The 17,519-nt window shown below is 35.9% G+C and overlaps 1 protein-coding gene across 2 annotated transcripts in view; it reads right to left on the bottom strand.

Annotated features, from left to right (window-relative positions):
* The window catches only part of ANKRD11 (ankyrin repeat domain containing 11), a 347,116-nt gene that overhangs the window by 294,549 nt on the left and 35,048 nt on the right, over positions 1 to 17,519 (bottom strand). The gene's annotated exons all lie outside the window — the stretch shown is intronic.

Below are 17,519 nucleotides of genomic sequence, written 5' to 3'. Positions count from 1 at the left end.
CATTATTTCAATGTCATGTCTATTTTTACCTTTCACATTTAGTCGAACAAACAGATATGGATAAATAGATGTGGATTTGAAGATACAGATAAAGGAGATGGAAGGAACTAGACACAGAAACATATACCAAAAAAAATTCCGTAAGAGATAAGTAAATAAAGGATATCAACAATTCTCAAAAGAAAAAGAGAAAATTATTAACCACCCAAAACATTCCAAAAAGGGGGGGGGGGGGAAGAAACATTTATAGCAGCTCTTTTCCGGTGGCTAAGAATTGGAAATCAAGAGGATGCCAATCAATTGGGGAATGCCTAAACAAACTGTGGTAAATGGGGGGGAGGGAGTTTTGAGGGTGAGAGGAATGTTAAATAAAAAAAAATGAAAAATCCATACTCTTTGACCCATAGTTTCCATTACTAGGCTTTAATACAAAGAAAGAAAATCCCTATATACACCAAAATATTTATAGCAGCATTTTTTTTTTAAGATTTTCTGCAAGGCAATGGGATTAAGTGGCTTGCCCAAGTCCACACAGTGTCTAAGGCCAGATTTGAACTCAGGTACTCCTGACTCCAGGGCCCATGCTCTATCCACTGCGCCATCTAGCCGCCCTCCCCTTATAGCAGCATTTTTTGATAGCCAAGAATAGGAAGCAAAGTAGATACCCAGTTATTAGGGAGGGAATCACTAAAAAAATTGGTATGGAAATGCGGTACATAAAAAAATTACTATATTGTATGAATGATAAATGATGAAGACAGAAGAATAATGGAAAGATTTGTCACTCTGATGCAGAGAAATAAGAAAATATCACATTGATGACAATGTAAATTGAACTACAAAAGAATCAAAAATATTGTAAAATTATGAAAAACAAATGTGGCTCCAAGAAGAGATGACAAGATACCTCACATACACTCTGTAGCTCTATGGATATGCTATATTGCTCATATTTTTAGACTTTTAGAATCTGTTAAATCACTGTTTCTGATTTTTTCTTTTTTAAAATATTATTCATTACATGAAATTAGGCCATAGAAGAAGAAAAGGGACTTTGGGAAAAATTTTGGTAATGAACAAGTATCAATGAATTGCATACTCATAAAAACCATACTTTTTTTCTCCATCTACTTCTTATAAGATAACTAACTAATCATTTATTAAGTTCTTGCTATGTACAAGGCACTGGGCTAAATGCTAGGAGGGCAATTAGAGGTAGTGTAATGGATAGAGCAACCTGGAGTCAGGATGACAAGAGTTTAAACCCAGGCTCTGGGTACTAGCTGTGTGACCTTGGGCAAGTCACTTAATTCACTGTCTCATATTGAAAGTCATCTCCAGTCATCCTGACTCATATATGGCAACTGTTCCCATCCCAGAGAAAGAAAGGAAAAAGTGAGGCTGGTGACTTAGCACAGTTTCCCAATCTCCTCACTAAAATTATAGGATCATTTGCTTATCACAGTCTTCTTCCAGAACTAAGGATGAAAATCAAATATTGGGAACACTAAGAAAGGCATAAAACAATCCCTGCCCTGCAGAAGTACCTCAGTCTATTGGGGGAAAACAAGCAGTCTAGAAAAAAAGGGGAAAAATAACTGAATAGGAAGAGAAAGGTCTCTGGCCTGATGAAATTCTGATGAATGGGGAAAGAGAGGTCTTTTTTCTTCCTTAAATAGAGAACCTATCAGGAGCTCTCTGGATGTCCAACCTCCATTCTCTCCAATAAAAAGAAGGGAAGGGCATAAGAGACAGGGAATACTGACAATTCAAAGTGTATTTGAAGAGAAAAGTTTCTGTAAGAAAGAGTGACGTGCAAGTGAGGATTAAGGTGAGAAATTAGATGTCAGCCCTAGGGATGCCTCCTTAAATAGAAGATGCAGATACTAGAAAAGTAAGAAAAAGTAACAAAAAAAACCCCAATTCTCTGTATTCCAGGAAGGGAAACAACATGTACATAAATAAATAGGCACAGACAAGATATACAGGAGAGATAGATCATTTTAGGGAGAAAACTCTAACAGAACAAAAAGTACCGAAATAAAGACAACTATGAGTCATCTTTAGCAAAGCATATTTACCAAAAACCATCATCTACTAAATGTCTTCTAAGGTTTCATTAAAATCATATTGTGTGGCCCACTGACTAAAGACTAGAGTTTTGATCTGCCTGGAAAAAGAGAAGAAGGCAGCATCCAGGGGAGTTAGTAGAAAAGAGAGAAAGCAGCAACACCTGAGGCCTCAAATCCAGGGTCTTCAAACATTATCTTATGCAAACTAATAATGCTTCTAAAGGAGTTTAAAGTGTGTACTTGCTAAATGAGCCCTATTCATCAAAGTATGGGAGAAACTGAGAAGAAAAAGAAAGGAAAACAAGGCTCATTACTCATACTTTTCTCTTCATAGAATAAAAATATTCATATGTATATATACAGAGCAAGCCTCCTCCTGGAGTCAGGAAGCGTGGGCATTGTGAATCATAATTTAGCGTTAGATGAATTTGTTTTAAAAGGCAGTGTTGAGGGGCAGCTAGGTGGCGCAGTGGATAGAGCACTGGCCCTGGAGTCAGGAGTACCTGAGTTCAAATCTGAACTCAGACACTTAATAATTACCTAGCTGTGTGGCCTCAGGCAAGCCACTTAACCCTATTTGCCTTACAAAAACCCTAAATAAACAAATACATACATAAATAAATAAATACATAAAAGGCAGTGTTGGGGGCAGCTAGATGGTACAGTGGATGTAGCACCAGTCTATAGTCAGGAGGACCAAAATTCAAATCTATCCTCAGACACTTAATAATTACCTGTGTGACCATGTACAAGTCACTTAACCCCATTGCCTTGCAAAAAATGTGAATGAATTCAGTGAGTGAATGGTGTTTGATTGCTAGGTCTGTATACCAAAAAGACCATAAAAAATAAAAGGAAAAGGACCTACATATATAAAAATTTTTATAGCAGTGTGCTTTTCAGGGTGGGAAAACATGGAAATGGGGGGGGTGCCCTTCAATTGAAAAAAAGGATGAACAAGCTGTGTGATATGTAAATGTAATGGATGATTATGATCTACAGGTAAGATTTCAGTAAAACTTTTATGAACTAATGCAAAGTGAAATGAATAGAAGCAGGAAAACAATGTAAGGGAGTATCAGCATCATTTTGTTATGATCAACCGTGAATGACTCAGTTCTTTACCACACAGTGATCCAAGTAAAAAGTATTCACAAAGGAACATGCTATCCATAATAGATTGAAGAAAATTATCCTCAATTATATTGTCCTTTTTCTCATGGCTTTTTTCTTTAGATCTGTTTCTTCTTCCACAACTGAGACTAATAAGGAAATGTGTTATACATGATAGCATGTATAAATTTTATCAAACTGTTTACCACTTTCAGAAGACAGAGCAGAGGAAGAAAAATTTGAAACTCAAAATCTTTTTTTTTTTTGCTAGGCAATGGGGTTAAATGGCCTGCCCGAGGCCACACAGCTAGGTAATTATCAAGTGTCTGAGACCGGATTTGAACCCAGGTAACTCCTGACTCCAAGGCCGGTGCTTTATCCACTGCGCCACCTAGCTGCCCCGAAACTCAAAATCTTGTAAAAAAAAAAAAGTATGCATAGATGTTCGCAATATGTATTTGGGGAGAAAATATTTAAATTTAAAAATAAAAATAAAAAGAGGGGGCAGCTAGGTGGTGCAGTGGATAGAGTAACAGCCCTAGAGTCAGAACCTGACATTTAATATTTTTCTGTGTGATGGTAGGCAAGACACTTAAACCCATTGCCTTGCCAAAAAAATAAATGAAAGAATGAATGGAATAGTATTGAATCTAATGATTATCACTAGGGTGTTCTTTATACTTGTTGAAAATCAGCATATGTTAATAGCTCTGGAAAAAAAGCAGATGCCAGAAAAATTAGATTTGCCTAACAGAAATGAATGCAGTAAGAATAGCCAGTTACACAACTGACTGTAATTGTTACTGGATCTTGATAAAGGCTATATATATATACATATACATATACATATACATATATATATATATATATATATATATATATATATATATATATATATAACATCATTGCAAATTCCACCCACTAATATTCTTCCTTTCTTCTAAAAGCTCCAACACCTTCAACAAAAAACCAAGACCAGAGAGCAGTAAGTCTGTCAGACTGGTCAACAAACCTGAAGGCAGGCCAAAACAGAAGAGGCTTGCTACCCAGCCTAGTTGTTAGCAACTCCAAGGGTACCATGAGACCTAACTGCAGCTCTGGAGTGTGGCGGATGAACAATGAATTGATCAGCTATAATTTCCATTTTGAAAATTCTTAAAAGCTGATAGTACTTGAGTCTAAATCTGAAGAGATTAAGAAAAAGGGGAAAAACATCACTTCTACAAAAACATTCATAGCAGCGCTGTTTGTAGTGGCAAAGAATTGGACATTAATTACATGTCCTTCAATTGGGGAATGGCTGAACAAATTGTGGTATATGTATGTGATGGAACACTATTGTTCTATTAATAACCAGGAGGGGTGAGAATTCTGGGAAACCTGGAGAGATGTGCATGAACTGAGCTGGGAGAAGATGAGCAGAATCAGAAGAACATTGTACACCCTAACAGCAACATGGTGGTGATGATTAACCTAAACGGACTTGCTCATTGCATGGGTATAACAATCAGGGACAATTTTGAGGTATCTGTGATGGAGAATACCATCTGTATCCAGAGAAAGAATCGTGGAGTAACAAAGACGAAAGACTATTACCTTTAATTTTTAAAAAAAACGTATTTTTCTTCCTTAAGGGTATGATTTCTCTCAGATCACTTTCAACTTAAATCAATGTATACCAAGGAAACAATGTAAAGACTGCATTCTGTGGGAAGTGGGGGGAGGGAAGCAAGATTAGGGGAAAAATTGTAAAATTCAAAATAAATAAAACCTTTCTTAAAAAAAAAAAAGCTGAGAGTACTTTCACCCTTGTGACTCACAAGGACTCTCAGAGGATTCAGATTAAGTAAATAGTTTCTTCTAAAAATCCAGTCAAACAGTTTGGACATAAACAGACTTCTACCACCCTGTCCTGCATGTAGTCTCCTTAAAGAAATAAAAAAATAAATGAGTAGGTAAAATGCTGCTTGCAGAATTGAGGTGAGCCAGCGGACAGAGCAGTGGCTCTGGATTCAGGAGGACCTGACTCAAGAAACTTGATACTTTCTAGTTGTATGAGCCCAGCAAGTCACTTAACCGCACTGCCCAATCAAAAAAAAAAAAAAAAAAAAAAGTGAGGTAGCACAATGGACTAGCCCCAGCACTTGCCCAGCTTTTTCTAATTCAGGAAAACCTAAATTCAGATCCAGTTTGAGACACTTCCTAGCTGGGTAACCTGCCTGTGTCAGTTTCCTCATCTGCAAAATGGGATGACATAATTCCTACCTGCCAGGATTTGTTATGACAGGAAAATGAGATTTGTAACTTACTTTGCAATTTTTACAGCACTATGTAAATGTACAATTTTTTAATTATTATTACGCAGTGAGTTCTGTATTAAGCAGTAAGAAAGACAAAATTCTTCTTTATTCTATATCAAAGAATGAAATAAATTACAGAAGAAGGTCTTATTTAATGAATGAACCTAGGTCCAAACTTGAAAAAAATCTACAGTAAATTTAGCAGAGTATTGATTTTCAAGGTGACATATTTGGCAAACACTTCAACTCCAGGGCAATTTATAATTAAGCAAAACTCATTATTCATTTACATTTCACTAAATTAATAAGAAAAAATAATTATTTGGTCATAAATTCATTTGGACCAATTACATAAAGAAATAGTTAAAAGCAGAACTAAAATGCATTGTCAAGATTTCCTCTTGCCCAAAATGATCAAATTGGTCACCTGATTCTAAGTTTTTTGGGTTTCAACCTTGCCATCATTCCCATCAACCTACACCCCCTTCATGTATCCTGAGATACCTGAGAACCATATTTTAAGGATAGGACACTAAAGAGTGAGAGGGTCCAATTTAAAATCAGAAAGCAAACCATAAACTCAAAAATAAACAACAATTCCACAATTCAGCTTCATTACATACCACAGAAACTTCCACAACCTTAAAATTCAGTCTTTGAAGGCATTTACATGTACACTAAAATCTAGAAAAAGACCTGAAATTCTGGAATGACTAAATTTCAGATTCTGAAATTGTAAAACACACAAACTGTTCCAGTTATTTAGCAGTTCCTGAGATTCCTGTGACCAAACTACAACAAAACAATTCAATGCCCCTCCCCCACACCCAACCCCACCCAAGTGCCAAGCTGCTTTTACTGAAAGCTGCAGAATGATTAACATAGAACTCCATTCTAAAAGCAATGTAACCTAGCACTTGATTAGCAGTCACTACCACACTGAACTGAGTTTCCATGGCAACCAAGAAGAAAATATAAAGCAAACCAGTTTTACATGAAAATTATTCTCCATTACAATAAAATGTCCCTAGGAAAATCAAAATCAAGAAGACACCAAGAACATTAATGCTGTTTATTCTTACACTGAAAGTATAAGACACAAAAATCCTGGAAGATTCTAACAGTTAAATACTCTTGACTCCTTAAAACCAGTTCTGCAAGCAAAACCACATAGCTATGAGGAAGATCCATGCCTCATCTTACAGAGCAAGGAAACCATATCCAAAAGCATTTACCAGACAGCATTTCAACAAGAGAACTGACCATTGGAAACCAAGCACAAACTCTTTCCTGGCCTTTCAGGGATCATTCCCTAGATTTCTCAGAAAGAATCACCTCAAGAGCAGCATGAGAATATAACAATACGGCACATGAAATGACCAAGTTTAAGCAAAGAGAAAATAAATATGCTAGGCAAGGCAATAAATTCTTTAAAGCCTGCCAACTTTTTTTTTCAATTGTGCTACCAAAACCCCAAAGTATAAATTTATAAACCCAAGACAGGTACTCCAACAACCCTGACACAAAAAATGAAACTAAAATAATAGAAATCCTCTTGGTCTTTAACACTTCTACAATTAATTCTTACCCATCAATAACTTCATACCCTAACATATTCTTTTTCTTTAGGTTGCTTGTTTTATTGGGGGGGGGGGGGGCAATGGGGTTAAGTGGCTTGCCAAGGCCAAAGAGCTAGCTAGGTAATTTTTAAGTGTCTGAGACCAGATTTGAATCCAAGTACTCCTGACTCCAGGGCCAGTGCTTTATCCACTGCGCCACCTAGCCACCCCCAAACACCCCCTTCAAAGGACTCTGCCTCCACTTCCTTAAAACCAATGGAATCAGAACACTAAATTAGAAGAATTACACATTATTATCTTCCTAGTTTTCTCAGCTGTTTATAGAACAATAAAATAACTAGTTTGTTACTATGTAATTATTCCATGCCAATCTGAAAAAGAAATAACGCTAAATTTATGAGCCAAACTAGGAGGGATGGCACAGGAGGATTTAAAAACCCAGCCAGAAATTTTCCTCCAAAATTCTCCATACTAGTTCTAACAAGTGAAACAACCTATGTCAGCACACCCTGATTCAATGTATGAAATTGGAAATAAATATTGGAAATTTCTATATAAAAGCATTCTAAACAAAAGCAAACACTAATATTGGAGAACTGAGATGATAAGTCAAAAACCATTTGCTATTAACTTGTCTGCCTTCCCCATTTAACTGACCTCCCTTAAGGAAGACAGCACTCTGAGTTGAACAAGCATGCCATGCTTATCCCATTGTTGCAACCTCAAAGCAGGAGCTGGTCAGAGGCCCATCACCAGCCTTTATTTAGTCAAACCTCACAGGTAAACTCCTCAACAGTAGAAGGCATTTTATTTTCCTTTTTTCATCCTCAGTAATTATCACAGTGCCTGGCCTCCAAAAGAGCTGAACAAACGATTGGCTAATCGGATTAAAAGTGGCGCTCTGAATCAGCTGAGTCAAATGCCAATAGGACTAAGTCAGACAGTCCAAGCTTGCAGTAAGATCCTGGCAGAAAGCAAACTGACTGAGAAAACCGTTTACTACATGGTAGCACATGTATAGTCTATGAAACTACCTGCCATCGTCAGAAATGGAGAGGGGAGGGAGAGAGGGATAAAAATCTTATAAAACTTAATGCTAAATATCTTTATATGTAATTGGGGGGAAATAAAAAAATTTTTAAAAAACACCTATTAACATCATCTAGGATTTAAGAAGTAAATCTTTAAAAGAAAAACAAGACTCCTGAGTAAATGAAGTAACTTAAAAATTTAATACATTCCAGCAAGAAAGGTGTGTGTTGTCAACAAAGATAGAAACACAGAGAAACAAAAAGCAAGCAACTTTTATCTCTGCCCCTGAAACACCAGCTCCCTCCCCTTGGGGCCTCATTGGCAGGGGGATTATGTAATTCACACAATCTGCCCATCCATCTCCAGGCCATGCCTTCACATACAACACTGATATTCTAATGAACCTTAAACTCCTCCTGGGACAGAAAAGTTAATAAGCTTATTAAGCATGTTCACACCAATGAATTCAAGGAACCCTAAGTAACTCTTATTTCTTCATTAATCTTCTTGACTACTTAGAACATTCTAAGGAAGTCCTTTTTCCATTTTTGGAAACAAAAATTATTTCCATTTCTTTTATAAGTTCTGTAGAGTTTGGGTATTATTTAGCAAAATAACTACAATTATATTTTAATCTGATTAGGCACTTGGGAAAGATGCAGACACCTTTGCTATTATAGAACATCAAAGAAAAATTTTGTTCCTATTTAGAAATTGAAAAATTTGCAAGTTGTTCGTAAGGGTCCAAAGATGATTATGAACAATACAACACTGCAACTAAAGAGTCAGAAGTCTGCCTTGGTGTAGGTGCAACATGGGGGAATCCCTTCACCTGCCTAAACTATCTTCTCACCTAGGATTCCCTTATACCAGGGACCTCATTTTTATGGGGGACCTATTCTTATCCCTATCAAGAGTCAATCATTTCTTCTTATTCATCAAACCAGGAATGGAAAGATTTCCATCCACCTCTGGGAAGCTGCTCAAGGTCTGTCTGCCCTTCCAAAATGCAATGGAAAGAGATAAAAATGGCTCAGAGCCCCTGAAACTTGTGTCCTTTCTTCCTTCCTATTCTAAGGATTTCTTTACTTCCATATCAACACTACATTAGGGGCTATTACAGAAATAAAATATAAAGGATCTTCATATCTAAACAATCACATGTGTTTATATACATACATACACAAACAAGGATAAAATTTTTCATTTAAAAAACATCTTGTGCAAGAACAAAAAGAATTCCTGAAACAGAAAGTTGGGAAATAATTTTCACAGCTAGGGGTTCTGATGAAGGTAGCAATTCTAAAATATATAGAGAATTGAGGGGTAGCTAGGTGGTGCAGTGGATAGAGAACTGGCGCTGGAATCTGGAGGACCTAAGTTTAAATCTGACCTCAGACACTTAATAATTGCCTCGATGTATGACCTTGGGCAAGTGACTTAGCGCCACTGCCATAAATAAATAAAAAACAAACAAAAAAAAGAATTGAATCAAATTTATAAGGCTACAAATAATTCCCAATTGATAAATTCTCAAAGGATATGAACAGGCAGTTTTCAATAGAAGAAATTAAAGTTATATATAGTCATCTGAAAAAATGTTCCAAATCATTCCTGATTAGAGAAATGCAAATTAAAATAAACTATGAGGTACCATCTCACACCTATCAGTTTGGCTATGATGACAAAAAGGGAAAACATTCAGTGTTGGAGAGGTTGTGAGAGAGTTGGGATATTAATGCACAGTTGGTGGAGATGGGAACTGATTCAACCATTCTGGAGAAGAATGTGGAACTATGCCCAAAGAGTAATAAAATTGCTCATACCATTTGACCCAGCAATACCAATACTAGGCTTTTATCCAGAAGGAAACAAAAAAATGGGAAAAGTCCCACATGTGTCAAAACAGGGCGGTTCAATCTTACTTTTAATAGTTTTTTAAAAACATAGACAATAACTAACTCTTCGATAAAAAAAAACTATTGGGAAAATTGGAAGTCAGTACAGGAAAAACTTAGATTAGACCAACACCTCACACCCTATACCAAGAGAAGATGAAAATGGATAGTGGATTTAGACATAAAAAACAATATTATAAGCAAACTAGAAGAACAAGGAGTAATTTAACTGTCAGATCTATGGAAAGGGAAGCAGTTTATAACCAAGGAAGAGATGGAGAACATCATTTAAAAAAAATTGATAATTTTGATTACATTAAGTTAAAAATCTTTTGCACAGACAAAATCACTGTAACCAAGACCAAAAAAAATGTAATAAATTGGGAAACAATTTTTACAACTAGTATTTCTGACAAAGGAGTCATTTCCAAAATATATAGAGAACTGAGTCAAATTTTCAAAAAACAAGCCATTCTCCATTTGACAAATGGGCAGAGGACATGCAAAGGCAATTTACAGACCAGGAAATCAAAGTGATGAATAATTGCTCTAAATCATTACTTATTAGAGAAATGCAAATTAAAGTCTCTCTGTGGTACTACCTTACACCTCTAAGACTGGTCAATATGACCAGAAAGGCCAATGATCAATGTTGGAAGGGATGTGTGAAATCTGGGGCTAATACATTGTTGGTGGAGCTCTGAATTCATCCAACCTTTCTGGAGAGAAATTTGGAATTATGTCCAAAGGGCAACAAAATTGTACACACCCTTTGATCCAGCCATACATACCACTACTGGGTCTATACCCTGAAAAGATTATGAAAAAGGGTCAAAAACATCTCTTTACAAAAATATTCATAGAAGCCCTGTTTGTGGTGGCAAAGAATTGGAAATCAAGTAAATATCCTTCAATTGGGGAATGGCTTAGCAAACTATGGTATACATATGTCATGGAACACTATTGTTCTATTAGAAACCAGGAGGGAGGGGTGGCTAGGTGGCACAGTGGATAGAGTCCTGGAGTCAGGAATACCTGAGTTCAAATCCGGTCTCAGACACTTAGTAATTGCCTAGCTATGAGGCCTTAGGCAAGCCACTAAACCCCACTGCCTTGCAAAAATCTTGAAAGAAAGAAAAGAAAAGAAAAGAAAAGAAAAGAAAGAAAGAAAGAAAGAAAGGAAGGAAGGAAGGAAGGAAGGAAGGAAGGAAGGAAGGAAGGAAGGAAGGAAGGAAGGAAGGAAGGAAGGAAGGAAGGAAGGAAAGGAAGGAAGGAAGGAAGGAAGGAAGGAAGGAAGGAAGGAAGGAAGGGAAGGAAGGAAGGAAGGAAGGAAGGAAGGAAGGAAGGAAGGAAGGAAAGGAAGGAAGGAAGGAAGGAAGGAAGGAAGGAAGGAAGGAAGGAAGGAAGGAAGGAAGGAAGGAAGGAAAGAAAGAAAGAAAGAAAGAAAGAAAGAAAGAAAGAAAGAAAGAAAGAAAGAAAGAAAGAAATCAAGAGGGATGGGAATTCAGGGAAGCCTGGAGAGATCTGCATGAACTGATGCTGAGTGAGATGAGCAGAACCAGAAAAACACTACACCCTAACAGAAGATGGGGGTGATGATCAACCTTGATGGACTAGCTTATCTCACAATATAACAATCAGGGACAATTTGGGGCTGTCTGCAATGGAGAATATCATCTGTATCCAGAGAAAGAACTGTGGAATTTGAACAAAGACCAAAGACTATTCCCTTTGATTTAAAAAAAAAATGGGGGTGACTAGGTGGCACAGTGGATAGAGCACCAGGGACCTGCAGTCAGGAGTACCTGCATTCAAATCCCACCTCAAATATTTAATAATTACCTGGCTGTGTGGCCTTGGGCAAGCCACTTAACCCCTTTGCCTGGCAAAAACCCTTAAAAAAAATAAACCCAATTATCTTATTATGTAATTTCATTATCTCTTATACCTTGTTTTTTTTTTCCTTAAGGATATAATTTCTCTCATGGCATTCAACTTAGATCAATGCATACCATGGAAACAATGTAAAGACTAACAGACTGCCTTCTGTGGGGGATGGGGGGAGGGAAGCAAGATTGAGGGAAAAATTGGAAAACTCAAAATAAATATAATCTATCTAAAGTAAAAAGAAAGACAATATAATTTGATTTGCCATTTTAGGGAGAGCTCTGCAGTAGCTCAGTTTCATTTACCAAAGTATTTAGTAAACCTACAGCCACATATGGGCAAAGCAGTGTTTTTCTGTAGTGGCAATGAATTCGGAATGAACAAGTTATGGTATATGAATGTTATGGAATACTACTGTTCTGTAAGAAACCATAAACAGAGTTGGACTCTAGAAGTATAGAATGAATTACAGGAACTGATGCTGAGCAAAGGGAACAGAATCAAGAGAACACTGTACATATTATACTATGAGTTGATCAACCTTGATGAATGCAACTTCTCTCAGCAGTTTAGAGATCTAGAGACCTGTTATGGACAATGCTATCCACATTCAGAGGAAAAAAACAAAACCAAAAAGAAAAACCTATAGAATCTGAATGAACACGACATTCATTTTTTGAAAATTTCTCATGTTTTTCTTTCCTATCTCATGGTTTTCGTTCTTTTCCCTTAATCTTAATTCGTCATGTAGAAAATGACTAACCTGTAAACATGCTAAACACAAATGTGTATGTACAATGTTCACCACTGAGGGGGGAAATGGGAAGGGAGAGTGGAAGGAAATTATGTAATTTATAAATATGCCTATGCATGTAGAAAATTTTTATGATATGTAACTGGAAAAATAAAATAAAATAATAATTGTGAAAAAAAGACTTCCTGAAACAACTTTTTAAGTTATTAAATAATGACAAAGTTAGGTAAATAGGAGAAATAAGAATATTCCTCAGAGAAATGGATCAAAGTTTAAAATAAACATAGAGGGGCGGCTAGGTGGCGTACTGGATAAAGCACCAGCCTTGGAGTCAGGAGTACGCGGGTTCAAATCCACACTTAATAATTACCTAGTTGTATGGCCTTCGGCAAGCCACTTAACCCCATTTGCCTTGCAATAAATAAATAAATAAACAAACAAACAAACAAATGAATGAATGAATAAATGAATAAATAAGTAAATAAAGGAATAAATAAAGGAATAAACCTAAAGAACATGCAATGGAAAAGTAAGAACATTTCATTTGGGCTTTATAATTATTATATTAGATTAATTTGATAGAATTTATACCTCGTGAAGTCATCAATTTCAAAAAAAAAATGTTTGTCTTTCTTGATACTTGCAAAATTCATTTTTAAAAATACGTGTTCCAGGCTAGGTGGCACGATAAAGCACCAGCCCTGAAGTCAGGAGTACCTGGTTTCAAATCCGGTCTCAGACACTTAATAATTGCCTAGCTGTGTGGCCTTGGGCAAGCCACTTAACCCCATTTGCCTTGCAAAAACCTAAAAAAATAAAATAAAAATAAATAAAAATACGTGTTCCAACAATGTAAGGATTATCAGACTGCTTTCTGTAAGGGGAAAGAGAAGAGAAGGGAGAGTAGGGGAAAAAATTGCAAAATTCAAAACCTTACAAAAAATTATAGACAAAAACTACTACTATTATATATATATATATATATATATATGAAAAACAAATAAAATTTCAATAAAAATACATGCTCCAGCATATCTTGGAGATTGAGAAAATAATCATCTTGATACACTGCAGTTATAACTGTGCTGCAGCCATCACTGAAAACAGTTGGGAGCCATGTCCATAAATTGCGAATGTCTTTTGATCTAATATCACTACTTCTAGATCTAATACTCCAAAGAGATCATGATGAAAGAAGAAAATGACCCATATGTATAAAAATATTAAGGGTTTTTTTTGGTGGTAGTAACCGAAGGTATATCCATCAGTTGTGCAAAAGGCTGAGCAAGTGATGGTATATGAATGTAGTAGAATGCTACTATGACAGAAGAACACAGAGTTTCAGAGAATACAGTCAGACTTATATGAATTAATGCAGAATTAAGTGAACAGAACTAAGAACAATTATACAATACCATCAATACTGTAAAAAAAAAAGATTTTTTTGAAAGAGCTCCTAAGTTCATCTCCTGAGCACTAATTAACTTATATGCAGAATGAAATATGTTTGGGGGCAAGGACAATGACTTTGTTTTGCAGAACAATGCTTATTTCTTACATAGTTGTATCTAACCATCTCCCTCTCATCTGTCCCAAGAGAAAGGGAAAAGGGGAAGAGGGGGAATGTGAATGTGCACACGCGCGCACACACACACGTGTGTGTGTGTGTGTGTGTGTGTATATATATATATATATACACACACACACATATATATATATATAAAAATAAAAATGCATACATCTAGTTATGAGAGATGGCCTTCAGTGAAGTTTCCTCATAAATACACTCTTGTACACAGTTGTTAGAAATGATCTTTAGGGGCAGCTAGGTGGCATAATGGATAAAGCACCGACCTTGGATTCAGGAGTACCTGGGTTCAAATCCGGTCTCAGACACTTAATAATTACCTAGCTGTGTGGCCTTGGGCAAGCCACTTAACCCCATTTTGCCTTGCAAAAACCTAAAAAAAAAAATTTTTTTTTAAAGAAATGATCTTTAGTAAAGCTTCCTCAAGAATACACTCTATTATATACCTTATCTTTATTTTTATTACTCGAAATCCATCTCATTTCCTTAGTAACATGATTCTCAGAAAGGAGGTAATTTCGAGAAGAATTGGACTAGCTAGCTTTCTTTTTGATTGGATGGATGCCTTCAAATCTGGTAAGAGGAAATGAATATTGAAATTTTGTAATACATCACTTTTATTAAGGTATGGATTAGCTATGAATAATTATGTTAATAGGGGATTGAAAACTATAACTTTCTAATAGGATAGAGATTAATTATGAATAATTAGGATAATGAGGATTGAATTTGCTTTGGCCAGTTGGGTAGTATTAGTAAGAAAATTGTGAACTTGTCTTTACCAGCCAATGGTGGGATAAGACAGAATTTAGAAGTAGATTATTATTATTATTATTATTATTATTATTATTATTATTATTATTATTATTATAAAAGATGCCTCCGAACTTCTATTTTTGGATACTCCTTGGCTGATGCTAATTGAGCAAAGGGGGTTGTCTCCTCTTCTCGTGAGAAGGAATAAAAACCTTTTCCTGCTGGCTGACTCAGATTCCAACTCTTGATTCCAGTGGTCATCATCCCACACAAAGTCTACAATTAAAAGCAACAACTTCAGGCTGGGGAGTGAGAAAAGGACAAAAGAATTTTCTTGACATGCTCAATTTTTTTTCTAACTTGGCAGATTACAGTAATATTTTAATTCTTCCTGTGTGCCTCTTAGATTTTGTTTATTATTATTAAATGTATGATTATTTTCAAATTAAAAATGTCTTTTACTTTTTTCCAGGTATAGAAATTACTATGATCTATAATTTTCAGGATGTTTTTATTTTTTTAAGTAGGTGTCATAATTACTTTTCATGACATAGCAGATTTAGAGCTGACAACCCTTAGATTCCTAAAAGTTATCCTGTCCAAACTCCTAATTTGGGGGAGGGCCTTATTTATAATAACCTATTCTTTTATATGTGCTTTCCGTAAAAGCTCCCCATTTTCTATTACTGTCTCTTAACAAAAAAGCAGGCAAGCAAAACCAAAAGAATGAAAACTATATAAGACAGCACAGCAACCTGAAGAAATCTGAATCTGCCATTTCTCTGAGAAATTTGGTTTCTAAAACCAAGGTTGGTCACATTTTTTAACTTGAATTCTTATATATTCTATAATGTCATCATTTATATGAATCTTATTCAAATAAATTAAACTGAACAAAACTTATTAAGCCCAACCATTCACAAAGGTATTGTGGATGCAAAAATCAAATATAATCCCTTCCCTTGAGAACAAAGGGGAAAACAACTACACAAGTCAGTAAATAAAAAGGAATTCAAAAGCACCAGATGTCTAATAAACATCAAAATCAGAAACAGTACCCAAGTAGGAAAATGTGAATCTGATGGGAGTTGAAGACTTCATTAGCTGGAGGTAGAGTTAGTTTTTATTTGGGAAGAAGACAGGAAGTGGAAGTAAAAAAACTGTGCACAGAAAACAGTCAAGTCGTTTTGGCCAGTACAAGGAATAAAAGAGAGGGAATATATAAAAAGAAAAATATATATATATATAATAAATCTATTATTTATTATAGAATATATAATATAAAACCATAAGGGTAATTGAGCAGCAGAGTGGTAAGACTTAAAATGCCACACTAAAGTATTTTATCCTAGAAATAATGGGATAAGAAGGTTTTTGAGGGGGAAACTAGAGAAGATAAAGATCAGAGTTGTTGCTCTATAGGCTTTTATTAAGAACATATTATATGTCAAATACAGTGCTTGGTGCTAGAAGAATAAGTAAAATTTATACAAGTTTACAAAATGCAAACAGAAAAAAGACTAGAAAAAAGACTAGAAAAGTAGGAAAGGGTCAGGGTAGAAAGGGGCTTTAAAGACCTAACAGAATATTTTATATGTAATCTGAGAGCATCCAAAAGGCTGAAGGAATAAGGATAATAAAGGTGAAAAGGCAGTGAATAACAGGTCCAAAGAAAAGACCCATAGGGAGGAGTTGGAATGGTAAGACCACAGCATGTGGCAGGACCACAGCATGAAGAAAGGGGAGCAATACATAAGGGGACAGCTAAGTGGAAAATGCATTGGAGAGAAGCTTGGAGACTAGTAGGAAGCTAATGGGAGAAATAATGAGCACCAATACTAAAGCAGATGTTCTGTGAGTAGAGAGGCTGAGAACCTGTTTGAATTGGAAGGACAATAGTACCCACAACAGTAATAATTAAGTCTAAAGGCAAGATGAGTTGGAGGTAGAAGAAAAATGAGTTTCATATTAGACATTCAGGTGGATCACAGATGGAGTTGAGGAAAGAGAATCAAGACTGGAAATATATTTTGGAGTCACTGACAGAAAGTTGAGAATTCAATGCATAAAAAGCTGATAGAGTTGGTAGGAGATACTATCCAAAGAGAGTGAGGAGAGAGCAGACATCAAGGAGAACAAAGTAAAGAAATACTGTCACCAAAGAAAAAGAAAGGAGGTATCTAACTGTACCAAAAGCTGCAGAGCAGTCAGCAACTGACCTATTTAGTGACTAAGAGAACTCTAGTAAATCGTAGTGGAAGCTAAACAGCAAGGAACTAAAGAACCTGTGGTAAAGAAATTGAAGTAAAGAGGGCATTTGGAAATAAACCTTTCCAGTACTCTTTCTCAAAGAAGACCACAACATCAAGAAGGTGATGCCATGACAAGCCCATGAATTGGATTGGGAGGAGGGATGCTGTGTTAAATCACTGGTCTCACTTTCTCCTCCAAAATCATCCTGGGTCCAGTGGTCAGATATGGATCAAAAATGACTGAAGATGGTCCTGGATGAGGTAGTCAGAGTTAAGTGACTTGCCCC

Source organism: Macrotis lagotis, chromosome 1, assembly GCF_037893015.1.
Source record: "Macrotis lagotis isolate mMagLag1 chromosome 1, bilby.v1.9.chrom.fasta, whole genome shotgun sequence".
NCBI lineage: Eukaryota > Metazoa > Chordata > Mammalia > Peramelemorphia > Peramelidae > Macrotis > Macrotis lagotis.
Note: the sequence above shows the minus strand (reverse complement) of the source record. Positions and strands in the feature narration are given on the sequence as shown.